The 25,839-nt window shown below is 44.6% G+C and overlaps 1 protein-coding gene and 1 pseudogene across 1 annotated transcript in view; both read right to left on the bottom strand.

The window, feature by feature from the left end:
* Window positions 1-25,839, bottom strand: part of CRTAC1 (cartilage acidic protein 1) — a 164,667-nt gene that overhangs the window by 89,220 nt on the left and 49,608 nt on the right. The gene's annotated exons all lie outside the window — the stretch shown is intronic.
* Window positions 66-25,694, bottom strand: LOC134382421 (small integral membrane protein 14-like; annotated as a pseudogene).

Genomic DNA, 25,839 nt, shown 5'->3' on the forward strand with positions numbered 1-25,839 from the left:
GAAAAACAGTTATAATGGGGTTAAGAGTACTCTGGTCATCTCTGTTCATTTGGTCCTGCAAGGTGTTAACTATTTTCACTTCCCATATCACAAAGTTTGTCCACAGGAGGAGCTGGTGGATCACGTTCACTATGAGGACTGGATGGCTGTCCAGGAAGATCGGATCCTCTTAAAGTAGGAAGTCTCAGTAAGAACAAGATCACTGCAGTAACCATCCAGGCCATCAAGATCATAGTAATACTGATGCCATTATCACCAGCGGGTCCTGGTAGTTCCTGAAGACATTCTGTGTCTGTGCAGTAGGACTGGGACTGGCGCAGCAGATCAATCAGCCCTTCTCATCGCATGTTCATGAGAGCAAACACTTTCACAAGGATTGAATCCACCTTCTGCCAGGATTACCCAGCTTGATTTTACTTGACTGTTTAAATCCGCCCAGACAACAACCTGCAGGGTGGAGGTGGGGGCCAGGACCCAGGCTCAGCAGAAAACCGCCTGGAGCTTCTGGAATGCTGAGGCTCCTCTGGATGCTGCTACTGCTGCTGCTCCTGGCCTGCTTAGAATTTCTAATGTAAGTCACTGTTCAAGTCCCCTGTACCAGTCAAGACCCACAGGCCATGTAGTGTTGGACCCTGTCTCTTTCTTTGCTCGCCTGCACCTCTACGTGCTCTGTCCATACCTTGTGTATATGCTGTTCTGCTTATGCTGGACTCTACTCCCTACTCTCTCTGGTTATGCCATCCCAGTGGGAAAACCAAATTCCTTCTAGCTTTCCCTCTCTTGCTGCACTAGTCGGGTATACTACTGTGTCTTGAGAAATAATGGCTGGAGGAAGTAGCAAAAGCCTTCTAGTTACTCTGGAGTGTTAGCTGATGAATTAAACTCCTCATTTTGATTCGGAGGAAATAGTCCTAGAAGAGACTCTTGCTTTAAAAAACATATAAAGCTGCCAACTACTAAAGGCATTCATTCAGAGGGGTATTTGTTGCCAAGCTGGCTTGAATTCCCTAAGCCATGCATTAATACTCATCAGAAAACACTAATCAGAATGTGGCCATTGGAGCAAATGTACATTAAAATTTAGGGACAGAAAATGTTGTGTGTTAAGTATTATTGGGAAAGTACCAAGTTATACCTAGATATTCATTTCTTTGAAGTGCTTGCTGTATAAAAATTACCTACCTGACTGGCAGCTAAACAGTTATTTTAATTACAAATGGAAGGTACATGACTATAATCTAAGATATTAGATAAGCATGTTTGAATCATCCATCTAGAACAAAGTTCCTGCTACAGCTGGTACATTCCAATTGCAGGAAAAGAATAGCAAGTAGATTCTTGCTACTCAAAGTGCGGGGTGGGGACTGGTGGCATCAGCATTATTTGGGAACATGTTAAAAAATGCAAAACTTTGAGTCCCACCCCAGATCTCTGAATCAGAATGTGCTTTTAACAAGAAGCCCAGGGGATTCATGTATGTGCACATTAAAGTTTCAGAAGGGCTGGTCTGGATCAGTGTGACTCAAAGAGCAGCCTATAGACCACTTACATCAGAAACATCTGGAAAGTTTGTTAAAAATGCAAATTCCTGAGTGCCACCCAGACCTACTGAATGAGAATCCCTACACGTGGAGTCCAGGAATCAGCATTCCAAATAAATTCCCAGGGGGTTTTGTGTTCATCACAATGTGAGACCCATCCCTAGTCCTTCCACTCCCATCAAGATCCATTAAGGACCAGTTGACACATGGTGTTCTGAGCCCAGTACGAAAGGCTTGGATGATCCTCGTCTCTGCCATTTGAGGTTTATAACAACATCGCAACAGTTGAACATGTAGAGAACAAGCTATGGTAGGAATACCTAGAAGGATTATATTATTAATTGATTTGCAATTCACGATGCATTTGATTCTCCCTTCCACACCTGTGAAATACATGCCTTCCTTGAGGGTAGGGAAAAACAGACACACTGTGCTCCTCCTGGAGCCTAGTAGATTCCTACTCCAACAACCATTCATTGTTCTGAGCCACTAGTGTCCTGTTCAGAGCAGATAGGAAACCAGTGATTTATTTCATTCGCCTTTTTCTGTAAACCATCCCCCTTCCTCCTTGCACCCACCACCCCTTCCAAGGACCAGTGGGGCCCGGCCCTCTGCAGTTCTGCCCAAGTCCAGTTCCCAGCACATAGGTCAGAAAGGCTCAGATTAAGCCCAGGCATGTGCAAGTGCTCAGTCCTCTGGGATGGCACAAGCTTTTTTCTTTTCCTTTTGATGTGCAAACCGTTACACTCTCTTACAGATAGAAACCAACCAGCATCTTTTGAAATTCAATGTATGACAATTGGAGATGGGACGAGTGTGTTAGGTGTCCAGCCAGAGGTCTCTATTGCTTCGTAGCCTTGATAAGGGGCAAGGAGGCCCTCAGGCCCTCAACAGCGGGCCTTTAGTGGAACTGTGTCTATGCTGGGCCAACCCAGCCCTGACCTCAGAACTCACAACACAGACCAGAGAGGGACAAAGCATTCCCTTCCAACTTGATGGCTTCCCAGTCTGCGGATGCAGTTGCACAGTGCCTTGTGTTTACCCACAATGATGACCTAATCCTCTCAGCGATCTAGTGGTGTCATTATTTATCTCCTCTACCTTTCAACAAGAAACTCAGGCCAGGGGTTAGTCCTATGCCCAAGTTACATAGCTGGGAAGTGGCAGAGCTGGGCTTGAATTTGTTTCCTCTGGTTCAAAATTCTAGTTTCTTTTTACCCAGCCATAATGCCTTATTTTTCTCCTGTTCATGAGCTAACATTATTTTAACTAGACCAGGGATTCCTTTTGGCAAAGCCTTCTCCAAATTATACCAGGGAGTGCAGAAGTAGCATGTCATACCCCCTTAGCAGGTGTGGTGGCCAAAAAAGGAGTTACTGCTTCTTTACTTTGTGGCTCTGGCAAATTCTCGGGAGGTGTAACTGAAAAATCAATGCCAGATGGCTGTCGTGGAGAAGTCTCTATAGCTCGGCTTCTGTGGAGTCACCTGGGGGGAACATCTTTGCAGCTGAGGACCATGGCAAGACCACTCTGGATCCCAGACCACACATGCCTCATCGTCTGTTTGTGGCAACACAGGCCTAACTTGGCTCAGCCCTACTTTCCTGGAAAAGGCTAATATTGAAGCAAAATGAGGGAAGAGTACAGGTAGCAAGGACAGTATCCAGGAGGCATTACTGCTCATCTTGAGAGTCCCCCCACAGGCCTGGATGTAGATGGTGATAAAGTGAAATAGTGACAGCACAAATAAGGCTCCTGTCTGCACAATCATTAGACTCAACAGATAAATGCAGACCTGTTGTCAGAAATGACAATCTGGGCATTACAAATAACTGGCTCGACACTGTGATTGCTGGAGCCGAGGTTCAGGAGGAAAGTGGAAACCTGAACAGTCACCGAGAGTCTGCCCTTTAAAGGGTCTCGAGAGAGCAAAGAGGGTTCCTGCTGGAGCCTGCTTGCTGTGTGCAGGAATGAGGTGGGCACTTTTGATGCATTATTACAAGGATTTCTGCACATGCCCCATGCCTTCATCCTAGTGTGGAACAATTCCTACATATAGTGCGTGCGCTGGGGCCGTGCTAGGCAGTGACCCTGTATTAGTCTTGGAGGGCTGCAGTAACAAAGTACCACAAACTGGGCGGCTTGACCCAGAAATGTATCCTCTCATCATTCCAGAGGCCAGAAGTCTGAAATCAAGGTATCGGCAAGGTCGCATTCCCTCCAGAGGCTCTGGGGAGAACACGTTCCTTGCCACTTCCAGCTTCTGGTGGCTGCAAGTGTTGCTTGGCTTGTGGCCGTATCACAAGACCAACTCTCTCAAGACCTTTAACTTCATAACATCATTTGCCATATAAGGTAATGTTCACAGGTTCCAGGGATTAAGACATAGACATATCATTTGGGGGCCACCATTCAACCACCATGCCCCCCTCTGGATTAGCTTATCTCCCAATAAGACATATCAGTTACGACAACACTAACAGCTGGGGCGGGTACTCCTGCTGCACATCCATGAACTCATTTAATCTTCCCGACCACTCGGTAAGGCCAATGTTTGCATTCGCTTTCACAAAGAGAAAGCAGAAGCTCTAAAGTCCACACTCCTTCAGCTTCACTAGAGGTTTTGGTTTGTGTCCTGTGGAGCGTAAGGGTTCCCCAGAGGGGACTCTGAGGGGACAAGAGGGAGGATGAGATGGGATCTGGGCCCCTAGCCCCTTCAACCACAGCAGTTCCACTCTGATCTGATTTCTATGTTAGGGTGCGGCATACAATTTTCTTTTCGTTCCAAAGGGTTCCCTGAGAAAATAAAGTTTGAAAACCACAGTTCTACACCCACTGCCTTGTGTTGTTGGGGAAGGAGCCCAGGTTCAGGAACCCCATCTGAGGAGTCAGACACACCCAGGCTCAAATCTCCTCTCTGTCTTTTCCTTGCTCTGTGTCCTTGGGTAAGCTACCTAACCTCTCTAAGCATCATGCTTCTCATCTGTGCAATGGAAATAATAATAATATCTACCTCAAAGGGCTCTTGCGAGAGTTGAATGAGATAATGCACCTATGTGCTTTAAAAATGCTCAAGAAAGAATAGCTATTATTTTCATTGTTATCTTCATTGGCTTGTGCACACCTCTACTGATCAGTTCCCTTGATTTTCAGTCTGGGGCTTCTTGAAAGTAAAGCTGTTTATCCAGAACAGGTGGGTCCTGCTGTTTTTCCCTCTCTAGAGCTTCCAGAGGAGATGGAAAGAGTGATGTGCAATGTCACTCTTTCTGGCTCATGTATGGGGGCGCTGTCACCCACTCTGTGCCCAGAATGTTCCCATCACATGCATGGGTGCATGGTGATGGTTCAAGGTTCAGCCATTGCCTCAGACAGGATTCCCAAACAGGCTGAGATGACAAAACTTATAAAGGCTGGGTCCCACAGGGAGATGTGAGACTTCTGTGATCTCTTTGACAATCATAAAGATTCATTTACTGACCTCTGTGGGCTTCTAGATGACCTTTTAGGAGGCAACTGATGCCTCAGTGACCAAGTACAGCTCACTGTGTGGGGCCACGCTAGTAGCAAAGGGAATCATACATGCTTGTGTTAAGGGACAACAATTACATTTCCTTCCAGACTGAATAAAACATGTCAGATATGGGAGGCAGATTGACTGACATCAAAGTCTTTGATATATTCCAAAACAGCTGCTTTGAGCAGGGATTCTGATTGGATTTTAGCATGTATCATAATGGCAGCTCAGCAGGGATTAGCAGCTGCCAGGCACCAGCTAAGAATCTTATCTGCATGATCTCAGGGTCCCCCAAATGAACCTGTTACCCCTTTTTACACATGAGGTGTAGGAGCTCAAGTGACTTCCCAAAGGTCACTTAGATATCAACTGACAGTGCATGGTTCAGCCTGGGATTTGCACGAGTCTCTGGAGGCTGTGTTCTCAATCTGGCACACAATCCCACTCTAGGATCAGTGTTCTTAAGAATTCGCACTGCCTGCTCTTGGGTGTCTTTATTTTTGACAGGATCTTATCCTCATCATTAAAAATAAATGTTATATTCAGCAACAGTGGTAATTAAGCAAAACAAAACAAAACAAAAAACCCACCACCACCACCACCACCACCAAAACACAAACTAACAAAAAATTTCTTTGGGCCTAATTTTTCTCTAAATCTACAACTCTAGTCTCTCAAAAGGAACAAACACTAACATAGACCAAGGCACAGTGATATGCTAGGGTGACAGAAATGATCTCAGATGGAGGTGTCAGGGGTAGGGGAAACTCTGGAAAGTGCACACTGAGAAGCAGAGCACTTATTTTAAGAGAAAAGATACCTCTCTTTGGGGAGAAGAAGGCGATGCTTCAAAAAGACACTGGAACAAGGGTGTGTCTGGCATTGGCGGTCTCTGGAGGTGGTGATGGTGGACTTCTTAGAATGAAGAGAGAGACGTAGCAGAATTGAGGTGCGGAAGGGAGTGAGTGAGAATGAAAGGGGTGTGCTTTCACTGTGGCTCTGAGAAGGTGGGCTTGCTCCTGACAGCATCAGCAACAGCAGCAGCAGTAGCTGATCTTTACTGAGGGCTTACTATGGGCCATGTGCCCTTTAGCAGAATTATCTCATTTAATCCTTATACTCTAAAGGTAGGAACCATTATCTCTTCCATTTTACTAATGAGGAAGTCAAGGCTCAGCAAGGTTAAGTAATTTGCCTTAGGCTGCACAGCTGTAATGTAGTAGAGCCCAATTCAAACCCAGGCCTGTGGGATCTTAGGGCTCACGTTCTACACACAGTTTTCTTCGTGCCATTCACCTGGCTGTTCCCTGCACCCAGTCTTCTGAAGGTGGATATGTTTTTGATGCAGAGGGGACTGTCCCCTCTCATTGTCTGTGTCTATTATGTTAGAATGCAATGGACCCTCCACCCGCAGGAGGCTGAGTTTAAAGTGTGTGAGAAGTCAAAGACATGCTGAGTGGGTGAATTGTGGGTGGGGGGTAGCAGAGGAGATGGTGAGCGAGGGGCTTAGAAACAGGAAGTGGCAATGACATTTATTAGGTCTCTCTCCACTTCCTGCATCAACCACAAGTGGGTTTGAATTTGGAGGGACTGGGGCAGTTCCTACAAGGCCTCCATCCTCCCATCCCTGGATCACCGCCCAGGTTGCCTAGGGGAGGTCTCTGCTTTCCTTGCCTCCTCTAACCCCTGCCAGAAGCTTGTTGGAACCCCAGCAGAAAAGTGGGGACTACTGGCAACAGGACACCCATAAAAAGGGTAATTCCACAATCAGAATACAGCAACACATTAAAAAAATTAAACACCATGATCAAGTGGGATTCATCCTAGGAATGCAAGGATGGTTCAACAAATGAAAGTCAATAAATGTGATACATCACATCACTAAACTCAAGGACAAAGACCATATGATTATCTCAATAGATGCTGATAAAGAATTTGACAAAATTCAACATCCCTTCATGATAAAGACTCTTGACAAATTAGGTATAGAAGGAAAGTATCGACCCCCCTCCCTCAACCAGGCACACTATGACAGCGCCTTGGGGTCTGCCCAGTGACCCGAGGCATGGAGCTGAGGACTGGACCCCCCCCCACAACCAGGCACACTGCCAGCGCCTTGGAGCTCCAGATGGGGGCCTGGGGTATGGAGCCAGGGATTGGACCCCCCTTCCACAGCCAGGTACACTGCCAGGGTCTTGGGGCCCTGCTCAGGGACCTGAGGCATGGAGCTGGAGACCGGACCCCCCTCCCACAACCAGACACACTGTGCCAGCACCTTTGGGCCTGCCTGGGGACCTGAGGTCTGGAGCCAGGGACTGGACCCCCATCCACAACCAGGCACACTGCCAGGGCCTTGGGGCCCACCTGGAATTCTGAGGTATGAAGCCGGGGACCGGAGACTCCACACAACCAGGCACACTGCCAGCACAAAGGAGCATGCCAAAAACATCACTTCCATGTGGGTGGCCCACCACAGCCACCACTATAACCATAGCTACCACGAAAGTGGCTAGATGCTAAAACCAACATGCAGATGGTCTGCCAGCCACCGGAGTGCATTGACACAAAGAGAGTCACCAGCAGAGATAAAGAAAAGAAGAGGACATCTCTCTTCACAAAGCCCATTTCAGAGTGACAGAAGAAGCATCTGATCTATGATAATATTGGGGGACCTGATCACACCTTTCAGCATTGGACAGATCATCTAGGCAACAAATCAACAGAGTAACCATAATTCTTTCAGAAGGAGAGAAAAAATCTAGGGTAATTAGAGGGGGGAGGTAGGAGAGAGGGGGGGAAGAGACTGGACAAGAGGCATAAAGATAGTTATGATTTATAGCAATATATTTGCTAGTAATATTGATTTGATCAACATATCTCAATGTTGAACCCCCCAAATTTGTATAATCAATTTCGATTCAATAAAAATTGAAAAAAAAAAAAAAAGAAGGAAAGTATCTCAACACAATAAAAGCCATCTATGAGAAGCCCACCACCAGTATCATTCTGAATGGGGAAAAACTGAGGGCTTTTCCCTTAAGAACAGGAGTAAGACAAGGATGCCCACTCTCACTTCTATTTAACACAGTACTGAAGGTACTAGCCAGAGCAATCAGGCAAGAGAAAGAAATAAAAGGCAACCAGATTGGAAAAGATGAAGTGAAACTGTCCATATTTGCAGATGACGTGATACTATACATAGAAAAACCTAAAGACTCTATCAAAAAATTCCTAGAGCTGGTTAATAATTTCAGTAATGTTGCAGGATACAAAATAAATGCCCCCAAATCAGTTGCATTTATATAGTCAAATAATGAACTAACAGAAAGAGAAATAAAGTAAGCCCATTTATAATAGTCATGAAAAAAAAAAAAAAAAACCTAGGGATCAATTTAACCAAGGAGGTGAAAGATCTCTACAATGAGAACTACAAACTACTACTGAAAAAAATTAAAGAAGACACAAAAAGATGGAAAGACATTCCATGCTCTTGGATTGGAAGAATTAACATTGTGAAAATGTCTGTGCTACACAAAGTGATCTACAGATTTAGTGCAATCTCTATGAAAATACCAATGATGTTCTTCACAGAAATGGAAAAAGCAATCTTAACATTCATATGGAACAATAAAAGACCCCAAATGGCCAGAGCAATCCTGAGCAAAAAAATTAAAGCCGGAGGCATAACACTACATGATTTCAAATTATACTACAAAGCTATAATAATCCAAACTGAATGGCACTGGCATAAAAATAGACACTCAGACCAGTGGAGCAGAATTGAGAACCCAGAAATCATCCCTAAGGCTTACAGCCATCTGATATTGGACAAAGGCAATAAAAATCTACATTGGGGAAAAGACTGCCTCTTCAATAAGTGGTGCTGGGAAAATTGGATATCCATATGCAGAAGAATAAAACTAGATATGCACCTCTCACCATATACTAAAATCAACTCAACTAAATGGATTAAAGACTTAAGTATAAGACCTGAAACTGTAAAATTACTAAGGGAAAATATAGGTGAAACACTTCAGGAACTAGGTCTGGGCACAGACTTTATGAACATGAGCCTGAAAGCACAAGAAACAAAAGAAAAAATAAACAGATGGGACTATATCAAACTAAAAAGCTTCTGCACAGCAAAGGAAACAATCAACAGGGTGAAATGACAACCTACAGAGCAGGAGAAAATTTTTGCTAACTATACATCTGACAGGAGATTAATATCCATAATATACAAGGAACTCAAGCAATTACACAGGAAAAAAAAAACAAAAAAACAAAAAACAAATAACCCAACTAAAAAAATGGGCAAAGGATCTGAATAGACATTTTCCAAAGGAAGACATACAAAGGGTCAAAAGGTACATGAAAAATGCTCAACATCACTTGTCATCAAGGAAATGCAAATTAAAACAACGTTGAGATATAACCTCACCCCAGTTAGACTGGCCATAATCCAAAAGACGGTGAATAACAAATGCTGGTGAGGGTGCGGAGAGAAGGCAACACTCCTACACTGTTGCTTGGACTGCAAATTAGTACAAACACTATGGAAAACACGTTTTTCAAGCAGCTACAGATAGATCTTCCAGCAATCCCACTTCTGGGTATATACCCAAAGGAATGGAAATCATCATGCCGAAGGGATACCTGCACTCCCATGTTCATCGCAGCTCTGTTTACAATAGCCAAGATATGGAACCAACCTAAATGTCCATCGATGGATGATTGTATAAGGAAACTGTGGTACATATAGGCCATGGAATACTACTCTGCCATAAAAAAGAATGAAATTCTCCCATTTGCAACTACGTGGATGAGCTTAGAGAAACTTATGTTGAGTGAAATAAGCAAAGCACAGAGAGATAAATACCGCATGTGCTCACTCATACGTGGGAGCTAAGAGAGAAAGAAAGAAGGAAAGAAAGCCCACAGTGGTGTGGTGGACTTGCAGAGGGAGAGAACATACCTTGGGATACAAAGTGGAGTGTGGGAAAGGGGGAGGGGGAGGGAGGTTGGGATAATTGGGTGGGGGACACGGGGTACAATTGCAATTTGTGGTAATGGGCATGCTGCCAGTATGCATCTAGCCTTCACATCTTGGACACGAGGGGTGATGATCAGCTTTATACCTCACGGATATTCATACTCATTAAAAAAAGAAAAGGGTAATTCCATGCTAAATCTTGGATTCCCTCAGCCCCAGGTCTCCTCAGGTGAAAGATGCAGTTTAGAAACAAAAGTGGGCATTCTGTGGCCTCTCGGGCTGGGGGATAGGATGGGCAAAAGCAAGGGGACAATTTCTTCTCTCTCAAAGACATTTCAGTGTGTTTAGTGGAGATAGCAGTGAGGAATGTCAGAAATTAGTCACCCTTTTCAGAAAGTGGTGGTCTCTTGCTGCCCTAATCCATACCCTAAACCACACTTGTAGAGCTAGAGCATGTCCTTTTTTTTTTTTTTTAAATTTATAGACTTTATTTTTTAGAGCAGTTTTCAGTTCACAGCAAAATTGAGCAGAAAATACAGAGGGTTCCCGTGTATCCTGTTTCCCCTCCTCACCACCCTCATCCTGCCCCAAGTGGTACATTTGTTACAATGGATGAACCCGCAGTGATTCATCATCATCACCCTGAGCCCATAGTTTACATAATCTTGGTGTTGTACATTGTTTTTTTTTTTTTTTTTTGACCCGTAAGGGGACCGCAACCCGTGGCTCAGTGTCGTCCGCACCACGCTCAGCACTGGCCATCCCTATATAGGATCCGAACCCGTGGCCTCGGCGCTATCAGCACCTCACTCTCCCGAGTGAGCCATGGGACCGGCCCTCCATGGGTTTTTTTTTTTTTTTAATCTGATGGGAAAAGAAAGGGATGACTGGCTGGTGGCCACCCACTGAAGTCGTGCTACAGCCAACATCAGCGCCTAACCTCAGGGTAGCCCGCACCCTTACACCTTCTTTGCCAGAAAATGCAACCCTTGGTCTTGCAGGAGGCAGATGAGAAAGAGAGGCAGAGAGAAGCTCAGGGGATGAAACTAACAGGGATAAGCTCCATGGCCCAAACAACGGGCACCATTCCCTGCCCCTGCTGCTTCACAGCCGTCTGCTCAGAGGTCTGTTCTCATTCCAGAAGACACCAAGAGGAGACTAGGGGATTCTGGAGAACTGAGGGCAGCAGGACTCCCCATTTGGGTGTTGGGGCCTGCGTGAGCACTGAGTGTAAAAGAGCAGCAGGCTGTCATGAGACCCTGTGGAACAGTGAGCCTTTGGAGTTAGACATGGGTTCAAGTCCTGAGTCTGTGAATTACCAGTGAGCAGTGTAGAATTGTTATAGGAAGTTTATGATATAATGAACATCACATGCCTATGGATCAGGGGTCCCCAAGACCGCCTCCAGGCTCAGTAATTCGCTAGGAGGACACACAAGACTCAGCATATAATTATATTCACGGCTAAAATTTATTACAGTGAAAGGATATGAAACAGAATCAGCAAAAGGAAAAGCCATGCAGACTAAAGTCCTGAGGTTATCAGGCACAAGCTTCCAAGAATCCCAGTGGAGTCACACAGATGGCGGTTAATTCCCCCAGCAATGAGTTGTGACAACACGTGTGAAATGTTGTCTACCAGGGAAGCTCATTAGAGACTCAGCACCTAGGGGTTTTATTGGGGGCTATGCAGAAGGGACAGAGGCACCCTCTCCCAAGCACGTACCAAAATTCCAGTCTCCCAGAAGGAAAGCAGGTGTTCAGCATGAACCACATTGTTTGGATAAATAGTTAAGGTAGAGTGAGCCCCTCTCTTCAGTCTGGGGACAGTGAGAACCCTCCCCAAACCCAAGTTTCCAGACGCCAGCCAAAGGCCAATTTTGCAAGCAAGTCTTTCCAAGGAAAGCAATCTCAGGCCTGCTGTAACTCTTTTTTGCACAGCCCGCTTCCTTGTTTGGGGCATAGAAGAAGCTCAATACATTGCAGCTGTCTACAACATCGCATATTTACACCTTTTATTATAGCTGGGAGATACGATTATATGAAATCGGTCTCCTCAAAGTCAAACTGGGCACCCACTTGGAAAATGAAGAACACACGTATACATACGTACATATGTATATAAGAGTGTATATTTCATGATGGCACATGTTCCCGTGATGGTCTCTCTGTACACACAAGTGTGTATTTAAGATAAAGTAACTGCTTATATAATAAACCTTTTCCTCTCCAAATGTCGAACCATTACTCTTCCATCTCTGGTCTTAATTTGCTACTTACAATTTTGACTAGCATGCCTCCCAAATCATTAGCGGAGTCATTGATAAAAAAACAGTCTGGACAAGGCGGGACCCAGGACAGAGTCTTCCTTCCAGCTCTTGAATCAACCTTCAAGGTGTGATTCTAGCTAAAAGAATGATCATCTGGCTTCTGGGTCACGTAGTCATTGAAATACGTGGGGAGACTTTTAATTGCTTCACCAAAATAAAAATAAACGATGTTTATAGCATTCTGCCAATGTACCAGCCAAATGCCTCCTTGCAAGGAAATAAGAGTAGTTGTGTATAAATGATTCTTAGGCAGCCAGTGCTAGCTCCTGGTGATCACCACATTATGTCCTAAAAATTTACAAGCCATTTGTTTGAACTCACTATTCTTTAATTTTCAGATCCACTCTTTTTTTCCTGTTTACAATAATTTGCCTGTCCTCTTCCCCCACTGTCTCATTTTTCTAGGATCACCAAGGGCCATTAAGAGCACAGCTGCACCTTTTCTTGTAATTTTATTTCAGAGGACCAGATGTGTGCCTCACCTGCCTTGGGCTGCAGTTCCCTTAGTGGATTATTGGTTCTACCTGCTCAAGGTTGAAGGCCTCTCATGGAGAAGATGGAACTCAACAGAAGTTGTAACTCTACCTTCTTTCTCTCGCTTGCAACATTTTATTCTATCTCCCAAAACAACAAATCTTCTTTCTTATCCTTTGTTACTTCATTAAGAAGTAAACAACACTGGGCTCCAGGACATCAATTATCAGGGCCTTATAATCCCTAAACCCAAAAGCCACAATGCACTCTTTCCTAGTTCTTCCTCCCCTTAGAGTGGTGATGGCTAAGGAAGGGAATTCTGACTCCACGTAAGCATAGACACCCCACTGCTCCATGTACTGTTCTTATGCTGTCCCCTACAATAAGCACCTACCCCAGGCTGGCGTCTAATTTTAATGCTAACTGGTTAATTTCCATGTGTTCTTAGTCCTTGGTCTTCTTTACGTCTACCCTCTTTGATGGGTGTCTTTTTTAGAACACAGGATTCCCGAAAGCAGTTTCCATGTCTTTAACTTTCTTCAGAAAGCTGTGAAACAAAAACAAAAAGCAAGCCATGCCACATCAGTGTGCTTAGCACCATGTGAGTCCCTGTTCCTGGATGTGCAGCCTCCACTCCTGCTGTCCTTCTTGACCCAGTGCCATCTGTACGTGGGCCTCAGGTCACGAAGGCTCAGGCTGGGTCTCTGTCCAGTCTCTAAGTCAGAACTCCAGGCAAGAGAAAGGGAGGAGAAGGTGAGCAGCTCCAAAGCAGCCTTCCCGAGCAGGACTCAGAGGGGCAGGATCACAGCCAACTACCTAGGCAAAGGTTCTGATCCACAGAAAACGGGACAGTCTGCATCAGTAAGTAACACTCAGATCCATTTTTCAAAACTAGCAGCTACAAAGGAATTAATGCAGATTACTGTTTAGTGCGCACACAGGCTCATTCCCTCCAAGAGCTCCACAGTCATTATTAAAGAACACATTTCAGAACATAATATTATTAGGCTATTGATTGTTGTTTGTTTCGATGTTTAATTCAGTAACAACTCGAGTTGTGGAGAGCGTTAAATGAAACAGATGCTCTGAAGACCTGCACAATCGTTTCAATTTTCCACTGGTTTCACAAGGAGCTTTGGCAATGCCGTGGGGACCAGGGGCCCCTAGTGCCACGAGGTTCTTACAGACAGGGAATTCAGGGGCTGGCTGCTAAGCAAGGCGCTGAGGTCTTTTGGTACAGAAAACAGAAAAGGTGGAGAGTTCCACATGAATCCAAACAACATCCGCTCCCTCTGTCACCGCGCATTAAATGATCCGGGACTGAAATTCAATACACACCTCGGGCACTCTTGCGGAACGGTACCCGCGCATCTTGGCGGCATCAACATCCCAGGAGGAATAGAATAGCAAAAGAAAGAAAAAAACAAAAGCTTCTCCTCAGAACATACACAGAGATAAAAGGCTCCATGCGGAAACCCAGTCCCAGCTGGGATGACAGGACTAAAGGCTCCAAACGTACAGCTAGACCCACTTGCCAACCCTTTGCCCTAAAGGTGTGTAGGAAATCCAGGGACAAGCAAACCCTGAGGCCAGATTTAGAGGTTCCATTCCATCCCTAAAACCTTTCTTAGAACCAGCCCTCTCCCCTCGCCTGTCCCTAGCTGGTGCTTGTGTCGTCTCTATGTCTTCATGCTTACTTCTGCTGCCTGGACCAGTGGTCCTCAGAGTGTGGTCCCCTGGCCATCAGCATCAGCATCAGCATCACCTAGGCGCTTGTTATAAATGCACATTTCCCAGGGCCCACCCCAGACTTCCTGAATTTGAAATCTGGGACTGGGTTTCCCAGTGTGGTCTCTTTTATCTTCTGCCTCCAACTCACCCCCAACCCTGCCACCAGAGCTGGCCTTCTAAAACACAAACCTAATCAACTTTGGTGCCTGGCACAGCCTGGCACACAGAAGGTGTACAATAACTATTTATTGACTCACTAAATAAGTCTTTAAATCTTTGATGGGTACTCATGGCCTACATGGCCTACAAAAAAATAAAGTAGGAACTCCTCAATAAGGTAGAATAATATTTATCTGATCATTATTTCTTGTTAGTACAATTTTTATTAGTAGTCATTTGTGGAACACTTACATTGCTCCAGGTGCTTTGGTAAATATCATGTACTGGTATTTATTTATTTTTCTAACATCTCAGCCCTGAGAGGTAAATGTTGGTAGCTGCCCCTTACAGAAGAAAAAATTGAGGCCCAGAGAACTTAGGTAACTTGCCTAAGGATATACAGATAGCAAATGATGAGCTGGAGTTCAAGTTCAGGTTTGTTTCTGAGGCTCAAGCCTTCAATGTATGACCTTTCAAAACCAGCCCTCAATGTCCTTTGTACACACTTCCCACCTTCTCTTGGAGCTCCATGGCTTGGCTTGCACTGTTCCCTCTTTCTGGAATACCCTTTCTTCCTTCTCCTACCTGGAGAACTTACAGTCATCTAAAACAGCATGATCATCAGATGAGTGGATACGGAAAATGTGGTACATCTACACAATGGAATACTACTCAGCTATAAAAACGAATGAAATACTGCCATTTGCAACAACATGGATGGACCTTGAGAGAATTATATTAAGTGAAACAAGTCAGGCACAGAAAGAGAAATACCACATGTTCTCACTTATTGGAGGGAGCTAAAAATTAATATATAAATTCACACACACACATACACACACACACACACACAAACCGGGGGGGGGGGGAAGAAGATATAACAACCACAATTATTTGAAGTTGATACAACAAACAAACAGAAAGGACATTGTTGGGGGGGAGGGGGGGAGGGAGAAGGGAGGGAGGTTTTGGTGATGGGGAGCATTAATCAGCTACAAAGTATATCGACAAAATAAAATTAAAAAAAAAAAAAATAATAAAATAAAACAGCATGAACAACTTGCTAACTAAACTACTGATCCAGTGCACTATGCCGGCTGGCTCATGGGGGACTAACAGCCCTTGGGTATTTCCTGAAGTGTGATCCTCAGATCGCCTGCATCAAATCTCATGGGATCCTGTGAGCAACGCAGAGCCCTAGGCCATGCCCCCCAATTCTAACACAGTGGGCTTGGAGTGGGGCTGGACCTGCCTCTTTCCTAAGCACCCCAGTCCCCCACGATTATACTGCATGCCAATATTTGAGGACCACTGCCTTGGATCGTGAGTTTGTCTTATTCACATCGGTCTCCTGCAACAAATGCTTGACAGGCAATCAGAGAATGAATGAATGAGCCTTTTTCTCTTAAAAGGATTGAGGTGGGGTAGGGTGGCCCATAAAACACTCATAGGAGAAAAGAAGCCACAGCAGAAACAGCCTTTCCAGATGTGGCACCAGCTGTTGGTATGTAAGACAGAAGCTTGAGTGTGAACAGAAGACACACGTTCCCAGCCACAGGAAACTGACATATCGACTTTGGCAAGGCTTGCCGACCACACGGTACTGATAATGTTATTAATGCTGAATGTGTTTGCCTGACCTTATCAGGCTGTATAAAGAGCACAGGTGTCTAATTAAGTTCAGATGCCAGCACCTCTAACTTCTTTTTCGATAGCTACTGAGCCCATCATTTACTCTGATGTTCCTGAAATGATTGGTCTTTAAAACCAAAGGAAGTTGGTCATTAGCATGTGTAAGACACTTGTCATGATTTGTGGTAAGACTAATCTGGTGCCCAGAGATGGAGGGTATTTCATTTTACTTGGCATGACACCAACCCAGCTGGTAGGAGACCCAGCCTTATCACCCCATCACACTCGCCACCAGGCTGTGCCCTCCGTCTCCTTCTATTCAACATCCACACAGATGAATTGGAAGAGGACACTGATGGGCTTACTGATCAAACGGGCAGATGACATAAAATTGGGAAAGGAAGCCAGAGTTGTGGGTGTGACAGCTGGGATCCAAAAGGGACCTGTGCATCACTTGTGATTTACCAGGGGCTGGTGGAAGGTCTTTCTTCCGCTTGGACTGTCTCCATCCTTAGAGCGAATATTAAAATAATAGCAAACATTTGTATAATACTCACTACATGACAGAAACTTGGCCTAAGCACCTTTACATACATTAATTCATGTAATCACCAACACCCTAAGAGGTAGCTTCTATTATTATCCTCATTTTAAAGATAGGGAAACTGAGGTGAGAGCAGTAAAGTAACTTGTCCAGAGGGCTGTAAACATTACTGGACTGAACTTCCTTTTTCAATTCCACCCACCAAATCTCTCCTTTCTTTAAATGCACTTGAACACTCCCAGTGTTGGAACACTAACTACCTCCAGTGGCAACACTTCTTTCTTTCTTTCTTTTTTTGGTGAGCTTCAACTTTACAGAAAGTTATTCCTTAGTTACTTGTGGTGGAGCTGTTTGAAAAGAAATCAGATAGTTGAGTCGAAGATATTAGTATGAAGTGGCTGCCTCCAAAGTGAAAGTCACTGACATCACTATGGGCTACACTAATAGGGATATAAGTATATGGCCTAAAGGAGGTGACAGACCTGCTTGTCCCTGGCCTGGCAGCCACACTCAGAGTGTTGTGTTCAGTTCTGCGCACCTTAATGAACTAGGGCAGAGAGTTGTCAAACTGAGCTGTGCTGAAGAAGGGGGATCTGGTCAATGAGAGAAACTGAACCCAGGACTCAGAGGACCTGATGAAGGAGGTGGAGATGTCTGACTTGGTGATGAGACCACAGATGGCACGGGGAGAAGTGAGTGTGATGGCTGCCTTTGGGGAGGACCTGGAGGGTCATTTCTGAGTCAGTTTAGGCCAGGGATGGAGCCAAGGCCGGTACATAGGCAGGGAAAGCTTATTATCTTTTTGTAATAACTTTTTAGTTTAAGATAGTTTTAGATTTACAGAAAAATTGCAAACATAGCACAGAGTTCCCATATATGCCACATCCAGTTTCTCCTACCAACATCCTACACTAGTACATTACATTTGTCACAATTACTGAGCCAATATCAATACACGATTATTAGCTAATGTCCATACTTTATTCAGATTTCCTTAGTATTTTTTTTTTGTCTTTTTGTGACCGGTAAGGGGACTGCAACCCTTGGCGTGGTGTCATCCGCACTGCGCTCAGCCAGTGACCGGCCATCCCTATATAGGATCCGAATCCACGGCAGGAGCGCCGCCGCACTCCCAAGCGCTGCACTCACCCGAGTGCGCCACGGGGCCGGCCCCAGATTTCCTTAGTATTTACCTAATGTCCTTTTTCTGTTCCAGAATCCCACCCAGGATACCAAATTACATTTAGTCGTCATGTCTCCTTAGCTCCTCTTGGCTATGACAGTTTCTCACTTTCCTTGGTTTTGATGACCTGGACCGTTTTAAGAGGTACTGGTCAGGTATTTCGCAGAAGGTCCCTCAGTTGGAATTTGTCTGATGTTAGACTAGGGATAATGGGTTTTTGGCAGGAAGACCACAGAGGTGCAGTACCAGCTTCATCACATCACACGAAGGGTACAAGCTGTCAACGTGACTTATCCCTGTGGATGGCCTGATCCCCTGGCTGAGTGGTGTGGGCCGGGCTTCTCCCCTGCATAGTTGCTGCTCACCTCCCCTACCACACTGCTTTCTGGAAGGAAGTCACTCTGTAGGGCCCACACTTAAGGAGCAGGGAGCTATGCCTCACCTCCTTGAGGATGGAGTATCTACATAAGTTATTTGGAATTCTTCTACGTGGGAGACTTGTCTATTCTCCCTCATTTGTTTATTTATGCCATCATTTATTTATATCAGCATAGATTCATTGATATTTATTTTACACTTTGGGCTATAATCTAATACTCGTTTGTATTAGTATTATCATCTAATACTTTGTGGCTCAAACTGTTCCAGATTAACCACTGGGAGCTCTTTAAGTTGACTCCTGTGTCTCTTTGACATACCACATCACTGTGGCTTTTTTGAGCACTTCCCTACTGTCCGGCACTATCAGATGTTGTAGGCTCATCTTGTATATTTTCTGCCCCAGTTTTAGAATCAGCCATTTCTCCAAGGAGCCATGGTTCATTTTATTGAAGAATGGTATTAGAAACCAAGATTTGGGGGATAGGTGTGCTTGTTGCTACTGGGGTGTCAGTTGATTCTAGTGCTTCTGAGATGACAGAGCAAGGAAATATATGTGTGTATACTAGCCCACATATATACACATATCTTTAAATATTTCTCTATATAACCATCTATTTGTATATTAAGCTAAATCTGAGTTCACAATGAAGCCTACAACCCTAATCCATTACCACATAAATCATTCTATCCTGGGGAAGGCTGGTTTTCAAACATAAAAAAAATGTGCAATGCTGAGGCTGGTTGCCTCCAGAGGTACTGAATGCTCTGTCACTGGGCAGACTGGGCAGCTATAAGGAAAGGGGAGATATCACAGGCAGAATTGGAAAGGTAAGCTCAATTTAATTATGTTCAAGGTCCCTTCCAGCCCTACAACTGTTGAAACAGAAGTGCCATTAAAAACAAAAAAAGGTACATATGAGGCATATATGACTTTCCGGGGGGAGTCATTGTCTTCTTGCCTCCAGAAGTCTAAGATCTGGGCAAGGAGGAAAAGCTGGCATTTAAAATAAATAAAGGGAGCACTATTCAACTGGTAGAAAATTTACAGCATTTGTAATCCAAAGAAGAGAAAACAGGCTTAAAATATAAATGAAGCTCAGAAAGGTTTTAAATTCACAGATGACAGAGCCAGAATGCATTATGAAAGGAGAATGATGCTGGCTTGTGAGAGGGACACTTGCCAGAGTGTTGACATCTAAGGAGTTAATCCTGCCATCCCTTTAAGAGTCCTGGCTGTGCACAGTCAGAGGCACTGTATTTTATGTTTTACTGCAGTAGCCCCGGATCTAGTCAGGGAAAATGGGGCAGCTCAGAGTCCAAGAGAAGGAAACAAGGAATTGACTATCCCGAACACAGAGAGATTGAGTTTCTCAGGAAGGCAGTACTGCCCCAGTTTTAGCATGTGTTAGACACGGGATGGCCACCCTACTGCAGGGTGACAATCCCTCCTCAACAACCAGCTCTTCCTTCTTGCTAAAGTCTTGTCCAAAAAGACCATGCATCCCTTCTTGAGGAAAGAATAGATATGAAGGAACAAAGAGAGAATTCCTGCACTAGGGGGTGCTCACTAAAAATGCAGACTGTGGGTCAAAATCCCAAAGATTTTGAGCCAATACATCTGGAGATAAGCTCAGAGATTTGTTTTTAAAATCATTTCCCTCAGTGATGCCGATACTGGGATTTCTCAGTCCCATTTGTAGCTCTGCTGGTGGTTCTAATACCAGATGTTGCCTAGGAAAGTCCTAGTTCATGCTTGTTGTCCTGGGTAATTATTAGTAGGTCCCCTTTCCCCCCATGTCAAAAGTGCCCTGGTTTGTGTGACAAATTGTATGGTCACTCTTCTTAACACTGATCTATCCCTGAGCAGCAGGTAAGAAGTCATGTATTGGCTAAGCACTGCTTTTCCATCTCAGCTCCTATCTGAGAGTATATTCACCATTGAAAGAGAGGGTTCTCAACTGGGGCAGGAGGGAGATTCTAGGATCTTCTGGGGTCATGGGACTTTGGAGCCAGGGAAAAATAGATCAACAAAGCTATCCAGGTGTTTTGATGATCCTTGACCTCCCAGTCCCTCAGCAATTATTACCTTAATGAGGGAGCCTGCAGATAGGGACAGGGCTTCCATTCCAGCCCCAAGCTTCCCTCTGGGCCCCTTGCCTTTTCTTTCTCTTTCCCCTCCTTTCTTTCTCCCAACTCTGCATTTTCCTCTGATAATATCAAAGGGCTGCCAATGTGCTTTGCCCTCTTGAGGATGACTTTTGAGATTAAAAAGTTAGCTGATCCTTGGTCAAACGTAACCATGGAAATCTGAGACATTAACTATTTCCTGCTGGGGCCTCTGATGGGAAGCTCTCAGATTCTCTCCACACTCAGGGGAGATGGGATAAACCATAGGCGACCCTACAGAGCCATTGATCTGAAACACAGATCTGATCACATCTTTTCTCCCCTTCCATGTCCATAACTCTCGGAGCACCAAAACTATGCCAAAAAGTCCAAATCTCTCCTAATGTTGGAGACAGTAGGCTCAGTCATTGGGCATCTCCTGTATTCTATCTACGCTCACTCTTTGGTGACCTCACTCAGTATCAGGGCTTTAAATACCATCTCCATGCTGACAACTCCTAAATTTATGTCTCCACACCAGACCTCCTTCCTGAACTCCAGACTCATATATCCAACGGCCTACTTGACATTGCTCTTGAATGTTTAATAGTCTTTTTAGACTTGTCAAAAACTCTACTCCCGCTGTTTTTCCTTTCTCAAGTTCTGACTTCTAGGTGCTCAGGCCCAAAACCTGAAATTTTACTCGACTCCTCTCACACCCCACATCCGATCCACCAGCAAAACCTATCCGCTCTGCCTCACAATATCCACAGAATCTGGTGATTTCTCACATGTCTGCTGGCCTCTGGTCCAAGCGCCATCATCTTTCATTCGGATGATTGCAAGAACTTCCAGCAGTTCTCTTGGCTTCCCTCCTTTCCGTCCTTTGGTCTGTCCTCAACGTGAAAATCAGAGAGGTCCCTTTAAAGTGCGAGTCACACCCTGTCACCCTTGCTCACAACCCCTCTCCTACTGGCTCTCTTCTCACTCAGAGAGAGAAGCCCTCATGTGAGCAGCCAGCCCTCAGGGCCGGCAGGGCATCCCGGGCACACCCAGCCCTACTTCTCACGCCTCTCCTCGGCCTCCTGCCGCTGCAGCCAAGACAGCGCCTGTGTTCCTGCCTCAGGGCTCTGTCCCCAGACAACCACTCGCTCCCTCCCTCCCCTCCCGCAGGGTTTGCCGCAAACTCCTCAGAGAGGCCTTCTCTGCCACCAGACCCCAACACTTCTACCTTCCCTCCCACTTTCACTTTTCTCCTTAGCACTTTCTAACATGCTACGTGTCTTGTTTAGTGTCTTTCTCCCTCACTTGGATGTAAACTCCATGAGGGCAGGGATTTTTGTCTGGTGGTTGGTTCACAGCGGTGCCTCCAATGCCTAGACAGCGCCTGACACAAGACAGGAGGCACTACAAGAATATCGGTGATTGTTTGAACGAGTCATTCATCTATAAGGAGTGCATGTAAAGTAAGGAGTAAGAGACAATGCATTGTTAATAGGAAAATGATCAGAGGACATAAAAGACAACTTACAAAGAGGAAGCACACCCCAGCTGATGAAGATATAAGTTCACCTTCATTAGAAATGCTCAAAGAAGCACATATTAAAACAATGACATGCTACATATCTAGTATCAAAGTAACAAAAAGCAACCAAGTAATAATATCCAGTGCTGACATGCACACTTACTGATAGAGGTAGTGTACATTTGTAGGAAGTTTTTGGAAAGCAATTTGGCAGTATGTATCAAGAGCTTAGTTTTTTTTCATACCTTTTGATTGGTAACTAGGAATCTATTTTAGAGAGCTAGCCCAAAATTCAGATAAAAGCCGTGCACACCAATGGATGGATGGATAAACAAAATGTGGTATATACATACGGTGGAATATTATTCAGCCTTAAAAAGGGAGGAAATTCTAACACACGCTACAACATGAACGAACCTTGAGGACATTACACTAAGTGAAATAAGCCAGTCACAAAGTGTACAATTCCTCTTATATGAAGTATCTAGAGTAGTCAGATTCATAGAGACAGAAAGTAGAATGGTGGCTGCCAGGGGCTGGGGGCAGGGGGCAGGGGGAATTGTTTAATGGCTACAATTTCAGTTCGGAAAGATGAAAAGAATTCTGTGAATGGATAGTGGTGATGGTAGCACAACGTGAATGCTCTTAATGCCATTGAACTGTACACTTAAAAATGGTTAAAAAGGTAAATTTTTTGCTATGTGTATTTTACCACAATTTAAAGAAAAAAGCTACAGGATTGAACACAATGCTGTAGCTAAGTCCACCAATAGTTTATTTATATACCTTGGAGAGATAGAAAGCACAACACATGTTTTTCCAAGATAAGTCTTATTATACCATATCAATGTTTAGCTCATGGTGTATATTTATCTGTTTTGAGAGCCCCCCAGCTAAATTGGGGTTCCAGTACCGGAGAAGCTAGCAACTCCGCCCTAACAGGAAATGAAGGGGAGCCGGACGTGGGTGTTTACAATGTGCCTTTGTTGGGATTCTTCTTTTACCTGGAGGATGGCCTAATGCCTAATTGTCTGACCTGCGACCAAAGGGCCCTTGCACAGAAACTTGTTTATACCTTCAGACGCCCCTTGTGCCTCTTGTCTGACCTTGTCCAATTTATGTCTGCCTGACCATCACTCTGATGCTGGGAGCCCAATCTTGTGCTCTCCCTGGCATCCTGGGCAATCTTCCCTCCCTGGCTCCTGCAAGGCAGGATGAAGAGTCAGGCAGAAAGAGCTATATATGTATAGCTAGTTGCACTCCTGGCAACTAGCTGTATATAAGGGGATAAAGTGTGGGTCACTTTAGGCTCATGGGCAAATGCCTGAATGGTCTGTTTAAAGGAAGCAGGAGGAAATCAGGGAGCCCGGTCTGCTACATGGGAGAGATGGCACTAAGCTCTTACCTTTGGCCACTGGCATGAGCCATTTGGATGTGGTGTAGAACTGGAAACTGTGTCAGGGTGACTGACCCCTGCTTCTGGTATGAGGAAGTTCAACTTGCATCCAAAATAGATGCTGAGACAACAAAAAATGGTAAGAATTCACTACATTACCTCTGAGTAAAATATTAAAAACAGGAAACAAAACAAAACAAAAGCTTATGCACACCAGTTTTCACTGAGATACTCTATATAGTGGTAACAAAATTATATAGTACCAAAATAGTACCTAAAGATAGGGATACGGTTGTATAAATCGTAGAATATCCATGTAATAGAATATTACGCAGCTGTTAAAAATTATTTTTACAAATACTTTCATAACCTGGAAAATTCTTGTGGTATAATTCTGGGTGAAGAAGCAAGGTACAAAATTTGAAATATGATGAGAACTCGAGTTTGAAAAAATACATAGCCTCATACCATTACTTCCAAGGCACAGATTTTTTTTCACGTCTTAACCTATCTGAAATGGGACATGTCTCACTATCTCTGAAAAGAAGCACTGTGTCAAGCGTAATTGCACATTCTTAGCGGCACAAAAAGTAATGATGTGCTCCCAGACGATGGTGTCATAGGTTTAATGAAACAATGTATGGAAAGAAGACTAAGATAAGTAAATACTAAAATGTTGACAGCAATTATGTGTTTTTCTTTCTATTTCTCTATATTTTAAAAAAATTTCTATAATGAGCTTATATTACTTTTAGAATTTAAAAAAAAAAAAAAGGTATGTTAAAAATATCTCTTCAATGGCTGTTCATTACCTGACAGGATAAAGCGCAAACTCCTCAGCCCCTGTACCCTCTGGCTCCTGCCTTACTTTTCAGTGTTATCTCCCTCCCACCCTCTCTTCACATGATCCACATGCCAACCAATTATCCCTGGGCCTCCAAACAGGACATAATCTTCCATGTGTCCATTTCTGTGAAAATGCTCTTCTTTCTGCCTGAACTGCCCTCCCTGGCCCCCTTTTCTGCTTGGTGCACTCCTATTTATTTTTCCTCTGTGAAGACTTCCTCTTTACTTCCCACCCAGAAAGGAGCAGCCCCATCCTCTGCGTTCCCAAAACACTTGTTGCCACATCCCCATCTAGTCCAAAAAAAAATTTTTTTTTTCATTAAAAAGATGACCGGTAAGGGGATCTTAACCCTTGACTTGGTGTTGTCAGCACCACGCTCTCCCAAGTGAGCCACGGGCTGGCCCTGGTCCAAGATTTTGAAGAGGGGCTCTATACTTCCTGTCTCCATTCCACCATCTTGGCTCCAGGCCTCACCTTGAAAATCTAGCTTCCTCCCTCTCCCCTCTGAAACTTTTCTCCCAGGTCACCACCAACAACCACCTGCTGATTTTTGAATCTAATAAACATCGCTCAGTCCTTATGTTCTCTGAGCTTTCTGAGCACCTGATGGGCACCACTTCCTTCACCCTCAACTCCTTTTAGCCTGCTGCTTCAATGACAACTTTTCTAGAATGTTCTCCTCCACCTAACTTCTCCTTCCTGACCACTGTCACTGAATTTCTTTTAGACAGTCACTAAAATGCCAGTGTCAGAGGGTCTGTGGATAGGCCCTAGAGGTTCATGACCCTCCCCAAACTGCAGAATTCTATGCTCATGAGTGTGTGTGCAATGCCTGGGGAGACAGCCACAGCATTCTCTGTCTCGTAAAAAAAAAAAAAAAAAAAAAAAAAAGAAAAAGAAAAAGAAAAGAAAAATCCCATAACCAGAAAAAAAGTTAAAAATGACTGCTCTACACATTCTGGGTGACCTCATCTACTTTTGATTTTAAGATGAAAGATCACTTATATTTTTATCCCTCCTCAAAGAACTTGGAAACCATGGCGCTGTACGCTCCGTGCGGGAGATATTTTTGCACCGGGAGGAGGCGTTTCTCTTAACTCACAACTCAGCCTGCTCTGCCTACACACATGAGGAGGAAGGGAAGGGGCCCGGAGACGCCCAGGAAGCCCGGAGAGAGCGACGACCTGCCGGGAACCACGAGCCGGGAGGCGCGGGGCCGCCCGCAGCCGCTGCGGAACAGGCGGACTAACTTTGCTGGACGTTTCTCCTGCTGACGGCACACGAGTGTGGGTTCACGTGCGCCCAGCACCTCCGGTGACTGCTCATGCAGCAAGGTCATCTGCTTGAAACCAAGAAAGTCAGAGACAGCCTTGCTTAGAGCGTCTGCATAGCATTCATCTCCAGGACTGGCATGCCGGCCTCTTTCAACACTTCCCAATTTCCTCAAAAATAAAGAAATGATGTTAATCTAGAGAAGGAGAAAT

This window comes from Cynocephalus volans, chromosome 7 (genome assembly GCF_027409185.1).
Source record: "Cynocephalus volans isolate mCynVol1 chromosome 7, mCynVol1.pri, whole genome shotgun sequence".
Classification (NCBI taxonomy): Eukaryota; Metazoa; Chordata; class Mammalia; order Dermoptera; family Cynocephalidae; genus Cynocephalus; species Cynocephalus volans.